The following is an 8,693-nucleotide window of genomic DNA, read 5'->3' on the forward strand; positions in this document are numbered from 1 at the left end:
TAGTAATCTGTGTGTGGTAGGCTGAAAATGATCCCCTCCCCCCAAAAAGTAAAGATATCTACCTTAAGCCTCTGAAACCTGTGAATGTACATTATTTGGGAAGATGAAATTTGCAGTTGTGATTAAACTTCTTGCAATGTAGAGATAATCCTGGATTGTCTGCTGCTAAGTCGCTTCAGTTATGTCCAACTCTGTGCAACCCCAGAGGCGGCAGTCCACCAGGCTCCCCCATCCCTGGATTGTCTGGTGGGCCCTAAATGCCATCACATATATACTTATGAAAGAGACACAAAAGGGAGAGACACACAAAGAGGAGGAGGTGATGTGATCGTGGAGGTGAGATTGGGGTGATGCAGCCACAAGCCAAGGAAAGCGTGAAGCCACCAGAAGCTGGAAGAAGCGGGAAGAGACTCTCCCCTAGAGCATCCAGAAAGATGGCAGGCCTGCTGACATGTTGATTTTAGATCCTAGAATTTTGCTTGCTTTAAGCAACCCATTTGCGGTAATTGTTACACATGTGTGCCTGCTACATGCATGCTAAGTCACTTCAGTCTTGTCTGACTCTTTGAGATCTTATGGACTGTAGCCCACCAGGCTCCTCTGTCCATGCAGTTCTCTAGGAAAGAATACTGGAGTGAGGTGCCACTCACTTCTCCAGGGCATCTTCCTGATGCAGGGAACCAACCCATGTTTCTTACATTTCCCACATTGCCAGTTTCTTTACCACTAGCGCCTACTGGGAAGCTGAAATGTTACACAGCCACAGCAAACTGGAGATGGAAATGGCAACTCACTCCAGTATTCTTGCCTGGACAAACCTATGGACAGAGGAGCCCAACATGCTACAGTCCATGGGGTCCCAAAGAGTCAGACATGACTTAGCAATTGCACAACAACAAGAATAAAGCAAACTAAAACACATAGGGGTATATACATAGGGGTACATAGGGGTACATTTCTATCATGTGTATCAAAGATAAACATGAGTTAACTTATTAAGTTAAATATGAGTTCTTCCTGATGTCTCCATCTCTAATCCATTACATGGGTCATTCTAAACTCCTACCCTTCAGTTGAGTTCAGTCACTCAGTCGTGTCCGACTCTTTGCAACCCAATGAATCGCAGCCTCCCTGCAGCCTCCCTGTTCATCACCAACTCCCGGAGTCCACCAAAACCCATGTCCATTGAGTTGGTGATGCCATCCAACCATCTCATCCTCTTTTGTCCCCTTCTCCTCCTGCCCTCAATCTTTCCCAGCATGAGGGTCTTCTCCAATGAGTCAGCTCTTCACATGAGGTGGCCAAAGTATTGGAGTTTCAGCTTCAACATCAGTCCCTCCAATGAACACCCAGGACTGATCTCCTTTAGAACGGACTGGTTGGATCTCCTTGCAGTCCAAGGGACTCTCAAGAGTCTTCTCCAACACCACAGTTCAAAGCATCAATTCTTTGGCGCTCAGCTTTCTTTATAGTCCAACTCTCACATCCATACATGACCACTGGAAAAACCATAGCCTTGACTAGACAGACCTTTGTTGACAAAGTAATGTCTCTGATTTTCAATATGCTGTCCAAGGTGGTCATAACTTTCCTTCCAAGGAGTAAGCGTCTTTTAATTTCATGGCTGCAGTCACCATCTGCAGTGATTTTGGAGCCCAGAAAGATAAAGTCTGCCACTGTTTCCACTGTTTCCCCATCTATTTGCCATGAAGTGATGGGACCGGATGCCATGATCTTCGTTTTCTGAATGTCGAGCTTTAAGCCAACTTTGTCACTCTCCTCTTTCACTTTCATCAAGAGGCTTTTTAGTTCCTCTTCACTTTCTGCCATAAGGGTGGTGTCATCTGCATATCTGAGGTTATTGATATTTCTCCTGGCAATCTTGATTCCAGCTCGTGCGTCCTCCAGCCCAGTGTTTCTCATTATGTACTCTGCATATAAGTTAAATAAGCAGGGTGATGATATACAGCCTTGACGTACTCCTTTTCCTATTTGGAGCCAGTCTGTTGTTTCATGTCCAGTTCTAACTATTGCTTCCTGACCTGCATACAGATTTCTCAAGAGGCAGGTCAAGTGGTCTGGTATTCCCATCTCTTGAAGAATTTTCCACAGTTGATTGTGATCCACACAGTCAAAGGTTTTAGCATAGTCAATAAAGCAGAAATAAATGTTTTTCTGGAACACTCTCGCTTTTTGATGATCCAGCGAATGTTGGCAATTTGATCTCTGGTTCCTCTGCCTTTTCTAAAACCAGCTTGAACATCTGGAAGTTCACGTATTGCTGAAGCCTGTCTTGGAGAATTTTAAGCATCACTTTACTAGCGTGTGAGATGAGTGCAATTGTGCGGTAGTTTGAGCATTCTTTGGCATTGCCTTTCTTCGGGATTGGAATGAAAACTGACCTTTTTCCAATCCTGTGGCCACTGCTGAGTTTTCCAAATTTGCTGATTCATAAATTTCCACTTCATTGTTAAGAAACTTGGCTCCCACGTCTGTCATCAATTTATTAAACGGTTCAAGTCCAATATATATGTAGAGCAGTCTCACAATTCCATCTCTCCCAAAGGAAACAATTTTATCAGCCAAAGTACAGTACCACATGCAATTCCTTTTGCCCTCTCTTTTACAGACTCCATTCACTTTCAAAGTTATTTGTCAGCGACTTCTGGCCCCCAATTCCTTCAGTGAGATTGTTTCATATATTGTAATACAGAGTCTCTTGAACCTGCTTTAGAGTCTGCATTTTTTCATAGTGTATATCCTGACCACCCAAATTAAAAAAAAAAATTGCATACATTGCATTTCACTCTTTGTGTTATAAGGTTCTGTAGGTTTTGACAAATACTTGATATCACATTTGCATTGTTACAGTATCATGAGAAGAGTTTCATTGCTCTAAAAGTCCCCTGTGCTCCACCTATTTCTCCCTGGAAACCACTGATCTCTTTATTGTTATCTCTATAGTTTTGCCTTTCCCAGAATGTCATATAGTTGGAATCCTACAGTACATAGTCCTTTTAGACTGACTTCTTTTCACTTAGCAATATGCATTTAACATTCCTCTATGTCTTGTAGTGCTTAAGTGATTAATTTCTTTTTGATGCTAAATAATGTGTGCACATAGGTCTTTAATACAAATGGGTAAATATCTACTAGTGATTGTGGGATCATATAGTAAGATTATATTTAGCTTGAGGAGGTCATTTTGATGGATATTCTTATTCTAGAAAAGAAAAGAATTTTGTTGACAACTTTATTCTTTTAACTAAGAGGATCCAGGTCCTATGTTTTAGTATCTGATTGTCTTCTCTGTGCCTTTTTATTCTCCATGTCATTTTATTGCATTAGCAATAAAATCTTGCCCATTAGGAAGACCCAATTTGAAATAAGAAAAATCCTGACAGATATTTTAAAAATAGCTTTATTACTTGGGCTTCCCTGATAGCTCAACTGGTAAAGAATCTGCCTGTGATGCAGGAGACCCTGGTTCGATTCCTGGGTCAGGAAGATCCCATGGAGAAGGGATAGGCTACCCACTCCAGTATTCTTGGGCTCCCCTGGTGGCTCAGATGGTAAAGAATCTGCCTGCAATATAGGAGACCTGGGTTTGATTCCTGTGAAGATCCCCTGGAGGAGGTCATGGCAACCCACTCCAGTATTCTTGCCTGGAGAATCCCCATGGACAGAGGAGCCTGGTGGGCTACAGTCCATGGGATCATAAAGAGTCAGACACAACTCAGTGACTAGGCACATTAGTTTCATATATGTAGAGTTATGAAATGAATGGCCAAGTTTGCACTGACTAGTACAGTTCTCATTGATTAATAAAGGAATTACTTTCCACTAACAGATAAGAATTGTCAAACATAATACAATATGTATAATTTGGAAACTACATGAAAGTAATATTCTTACTAATATATGCTTAATATTTGTTGTATTAGGATAATAAGTTTGCCTTTTCTCTCCAACCACTAATGGGTTAACAGTTTATGACCTATAGTCTACTCCCATTATTTTCTTTATGCATAATTAATGCCATATATTTCCTAATTTCCTTGAAGTGGGGACTATAATCTTTTCAGTCCTGATTCTTAGTCCAATCTGATGTATATTGGCTACTCAATAAATGTTCATTAGGAGAATGGATGAAATTAATAAGGAAACTGTTGAAGAATTTGTGACGCTCAGCACCTTTTACATTTTACTTCTCCTCAGTATTTATTGTCTATTATGAACTCAGGGATGTATAGTTAAACACAACCTGGACAGCATACCATACCTACCCAACTACAAGAAAGCCATTGCACCCGTGGTAATTGACTACTTGACCATCAGAGCCCTAGGCTGATAGGATTCCACAAAGACCACACCAGCCAGAAAGACTCTAGGAAAACAAAGGAATTTTCCAGAAGCCAGAGAAATGTGAGATTAGTGGAAAGAGAGGATGTGGAAGATCCTTAAAGGCCTTGCCATCAGAACAAAGGAAAACCATAAGAGAGGAGGAAAGTAAGGCCAGACCTCAGATGGAGATCAGCTTTCAGAGGGCTCAGCCGTTTGAGAGGAGACTGGTTGGCAGTCTGCAGCAGTCAGCAACTGACCTTGACAGTGCACGTAAGAGAAAGGGAGAGACAAACACTGTCAGGATTTCTCAAGTTTTAATGTGCATAGAAATCACCAGGGAATCTTGTGAAAGTGCTGATTCTGATTCAGAAACTGTTGATAAGATCTTGATTCTCATTCAGAAGATCACGGTTGGGACAAAGAGTCTGCATTTTCAGCAAAATAATGTCCACAGACTACACCTTGACTAGCTGTGTATGACTGAATTTCAGTGGAAATTCATAAGAAATCTCTATATTTGAGTTTATCTGGAAGTATCCAGATTAAATTTTCTGATATTAGGCAGAAAGAAGAGCTTGAGATAGAATTTCAGTTTAGTTTTAGAGGGAAAAATTCCATTGCTATATACACTTGATTTTATGACTTGAGAAATGCAAGCTCACTTTTACTCTTTAATGTCCAATTCAAATACACCCTCCTCCCTGAAGTCTTTCCATGTATGTCCCTGCTTGGAATTAACAGCTCTTGAAAACTCATCTCTCATGTGTTAGGGACTGACTCAAAATCCATGTCGAAATCTAATTACCAATGTGGTGGTATTTGGAAGTAATTAAGTTATGAGGGTGAGACCCACTTGAGTGGTATTGGTATCTTTACAAGAAGAGGCCAGAGAAGCAGCTTGCCCCTTTCTAGCCATGTGAAGACCCAATAAGAAGTCAGCCATCTGCAGCCCAGAAGAGGATCCTCTCCAGAACTTGACCATGCTAGCACCTTAATCTGCTAGTTACAATCCCCAGAACTATGAGAAACACATTTCTTTTGTTGAAACATCATCCAGTTGATGGTATTTTGTTATGGCAACCCAAGCCAAGACATCATGTTTCCTTTAAATCTTATTCTAGTGTATATCCCACATATATCATATATCACAGTGTTGAGGAGGAAGAATTTCCCTCTACCCTTCTAGGTTCTTTTGGCTGGTCTGAGAATTAATCTGACATGAAACAGATTAATAGGAGGAAAACAACTGTTTAATAACATATATTCAAGGGAGAGAGAGACCCAGAGAAAGACGCCTAATTTATACTACACTTGTATCTACAGTGAAAGCACCCTTCCAGGAAACAAAATCCTGTATCTACATTCTTTAGACAGTTAGGGGGAAGGTCAAAGGTTCTCTTGGATGTTGACTGTTTTCAGTATGAAATAATTTGCACACCAAACAGACATTTCAGAGTGGCAAATTTTGTTCCCCTACAACATATATTAAGTATGATAGCAGACATGTGGCTATCTCCTCTCTTTCTCTCCAAAGTGTTTCACAGAAAAGTAGTTGTGATTCCTTCTTGGACTGAAAATATTGGTTTAAAATAGACTAGTGATAAAATGAGAATAGTCTCAAAAATTTAAGTACTATGTCATGATATCAAGCATTAATCCATAAACCATTTTGAAAAGACAAAAAAGAAAGCATTGACAGTTGGCTGGGAATTTCTTTAAGGAACAAACAAAAATGTTCTCACATTTTGGGGGATAAGGATGACTCAGCCAAAACAAGTCAGAGTTCTTTAGATAAGTAAGTATTTAATCTTTAAGGTGGTTAAAAGACTATCTTCAGTAAATCTAAAATTATCTTATAAAAACTGTAAAACTAATAATAGTTATCACATGCAAACTTTAAAATACTATCAAAGTTAGTTTTTACCTTACAGAAAGCTTCCAAGTTTCAGTTTTCTTTTCGCAATTGTATTTCAAAAAGTTACGTACAGTAAAATTGTTTCATACATTGAAAGTTAAGTTCTAATGCAAAATACTAAAATTGAGGTTAATCCAAATCCTTTTTTAAATCCTTTAAGACATCAGTAATGTATGTATTTGTCATCAATTTTCTTTTTTGTCAAGTACTTATAGTTGAATTCCTATAATTTACATTCACAAAGTAAGCTAGATTTCCACTGTATAGCACTAGGAAAATAAGAATGTTGAAAATGTATTTTATTAAAATCCATTTATAGTTTGTCCTGTTTTTGTTCAGAACAGTAAAGACCTTTTCATCATTTTGCAAATAAATCTAGCATGGACAACAAAGAAATAGAACTCGTCTTGATTAGAAAAACATCCCTCCCTTCCCTGGAATTATTGTGTGCATTAGGGCATAAATTAGGTAGGCCTCCAAGGATTTGAGCAATAATATTGTACACTCATCCATTTGCTCACATAGGAGGAAAAGACACGAACTGTGAAATGATTGTTGAAAATCTAGAACCTGTCTTTTAGCCATGAAATCCTGACATAACGATCGAAGTCCTTAGAAAAAGAAAAAACAGGAGTTCAAGTGTTTTACTGGTCTTATAAAAGTAAAGAGTGAACTTTAACACTGCTTTTAGGATTTCCTGCTGTTCACCCGTGAGCTTTTCTGAAATTGTTACTGAACAGCTGCACCTACCAGACCATGATCTAGAAACTGGAGAGAGCAATCCATGGTTAGCCCTGATTGTTAGTAAAACCAGTTTTTCTTCTGGACTTTTATTTCTCTTGATTTTCTAATTCTTGTGACAATATCAGTGTCTTAATTGCAATAGAAACAGCAGTATCTCCATAGCTGATGGAGCAAGTCCTTTTACCTATTCTTCTAGTGCCTTGACTATTTTGGGACCTTTTTTTCATTTTTAAATTTAAATTTATTTTTTAATTTTTAAACTTTAAACTTTAAAATTTTTTTAATTTCTTATACCATTTAATGGTTATTTCCCATTTACAGTTACTACAAAATATTGGTTCTATTCCCCACATTGTACAGTATACCCTTGAGCCTGTCTTCAGTTCAGTTCAGTTCAGTTCAGTCACTCAGTCGTGTCCAACTCTTTGCGACTCCATGCATCGCAGCATGTCAGATCTCCCTGTCCATCACCAACTCCTGGAGTTTACCCAAACCCATGTCCATTGAGTCAGTGATGCCATCCAGCCATCGCATCCTCTGTCGTCCCCTTCTCCTCCTGCCTTCAATCTTTCCCAGCATGAGGGTCTTTTCAAATGAGTCAGTTCTTCACATCAGGTGGCCAAAGTATTGGAGTTTCAGCTTCAACATCAATCCTTCCAATGAACACCCAGGACTGATCTCCTTTAGAATGGATCTCCTTGCAGTCCAAGGGACTCTCAAGAGTCTCAAGAGTCTTCTCCAACAACACAGTTCAAAAGCATCAATTCTTCGGCACTCAGCTTTCTTCACAGTCCAACTCTCACATCCACACATGACTACTAGAAAAACCATAGCCTTGACTAGATGGACCTTTGTTGACAAAGTAATGTCTCTGCTTTTTAATATGCTGTCTAGGTTGGTCATAATTTTCCTTGCAAGGAGTAAGTGTCTTTTAACTTCATGGCTGCAATCACCATCTGCAGTGATTTTGGAGCCCCCAAAATAAAATCTAACACTGTTTCCCCAGCTATTTGCCATGAAGTGATGGACCAGATGCCATGATCTTAGTTTTCTGAATGTTGAGCTTTAAGCCAACTTTTTCACTCTCCTCTTTCATTTTCATCAAGAGGCTCTCTAGTTCCTCTTCACTTTCTACCATAAGGGTATTACCACCCGTGTATCTGAGGTTGTTGATGTTTCTCCAACCTATCTTGATTCCAGCTTGTAAATCATCCAGCCTGGCATTTCTCACTATGTTCTCAGTGTATAGATTAAACAAACAGAGTAACAGCAGACAGCCCTGAGGTATTCTTTTCTCAATCTTGAACCAATCAGTTGTTCTCTACAGGGTTCTAACTGTTGCTTCTTAACCCGCATACAGATTTCTCAGGAGACAGGTAAGATGGTCAGGTATTTCCATCCCTTTAAGAGCTTTCCATAGTTTATTATGATCCACATAGTCAAAGGCTTTGACATGGTCGATTAAACAGAGGCAGATATGTTTCTGGAATTCCTTTGTTTCCTCTATGATCCAGCGAATCCTGGCAATTTGACCTGTTCCTTTTCCAAACCCAGCTTTGACATCTGGAAGTTCTTGGTTCCAATAATGCTAAAGTCTAGCATGCAAGATTTTAAGCATGACCTTACTAGCATGGGAGTGGGTGAAGTTGCTCAGTCGTGTCCAACTCTTTGTGACCCCATGGACTGTAGC

Source organism: Oryx dammah, unplaced genomic scaffold (assembly GCF_014754425.2).
Source record: "Oryx dammah isolate SB20612 unplaced genomic scaffold, SCBI_Odam_1.1 HiC_scaffold_1, whole genome shotgun sequence".
Lineage (NCBI taxonomy): Eukaryota > Metazoa > Chordata > Mammalia > Artiodactyla > Bovidae > Oryx > Oryx dammah.